This window comes from Bison bison, unplaced genomic scaffold (assembly GCF_000754665.1).
Source record: "Bison bison bison isolate TAMUID 2011002044 unplaced genomic scaffold, Bison_UMD1.0 scf7180017458669, whole genome shotgun sequence".
NCBI classification, from domain to species: Eukaryota; Metazoa; Chordata; class Mammalia; order Artiodactyla; family Bovidae; genus Bison; species Bison bison.
Window position 1 is genome coordinate 4,795 of NW_011371851.1, and position 1,023 is coordinate 5,817.

Below are 1,023 nucleotides of genomic sequence, written 5' to 3' on the forward strand. Positions count from 1 at the left end.
AGGGACAGGGGAGCCTGGTGGGCTGCTGTCTATGGGGTCACACAGAGTCGGACACGACTGAAGTGACTTAGCAGTAGCAGCAGTATATCTGCTGTAGACATGGAAGAGACCCAGGAAAACTGAGTAACTTCTAAACAGCCCAAGCCATCACCTTTGCTAGCATCTCCAGCTAAAGAGAAAAGATGTTGTGGTGGAGGCCACTTAAGGGAGGTGACCAGGCAAAGCCCAGGAATCCAGGGTGAGGTTGTTATGCAGATTGAAGTCACTGCCTTCTCCACTGAGAAGAGGTTCCGGAGATTTAGAGTCATGGAGGTTTCCCTTATAAATGTAAATGTCTCTTAAAAAGGGCAACTTCTATTCAGTTTTCAAAGCTTTTCCTTGTCTGCTGTTTCTTTAAAACCAGCCTAAAATAATCCTTTTGCCAAAGAGACATACGTGGGGGGCAGATTCTGCTTCCCCTCACTTCCCCCAGCGCCTACACCAGGTGTTACTCATCCTGGGGACTCAAGATATATTTGCCAAATGAGTGAGTTATAATACCTTCCTACGTGTTCACGGCCACGGCTGCTCCACTATCCTAAGCAGGCATGCTACCACCTTTCTGCGCTTCGCTGGATTCCAAGTTCAATGGCTGTCTCCAAAAGAGAAAATCTCCTGTAGCAACAACAAAGAGACTGGTTTGTTGTTTTTAAGTGCCCTTCCTTCCGGTCCTATTTACATGCATCATTAGCCCAAAGCGTAAGCACTGTATTATAAGTTATTTTAGAAGTCATAATCATTACAATTGTAAACTCCCACTGAAGCCAGACTACCCCTTGAGCTGTTCAAGAATCCCCTTGGTGCTTACGTACCTCTCTCTAGGAGGCCTATTCCAGCTTTTAACCTTCTGTGTGGGCTTTTCATTTGGAGCCTCTTGTGATCTTCAAGCTGTAATTTTCACAAGTGGCACCCTAAAGCTCTTTAATATTTTTGTTTACCAGAAGTATTCATTTCATTTCTGCATGTTTGGTAGATGAATCTTCT

The 1,023-nt window shown here is 44.8% G+C and overlaps 1 protein-coding gene across 1 annotated transcript in view; it reads right to left on the bottom strand.

Annotated features, from left to right (window-relative positions):
* Positions 1-186: 186 nt before the first annotated feature.
* LOC104990487 (CTP synthase 2-like) overlaps positions 187-1,023 on the bottom strand; it is a 27,568-nt gene continuing 26,731 nt past the window's right edge. Inside the window, exon 7 of the transcript XR_825590.1 lies at positions 187-1,021. The gene's annotated coding sequence lies outside the window, so the exon portion shown is untranslated. The remainder of the gene's footprint in view (positions 1,022-1,023) is intronic.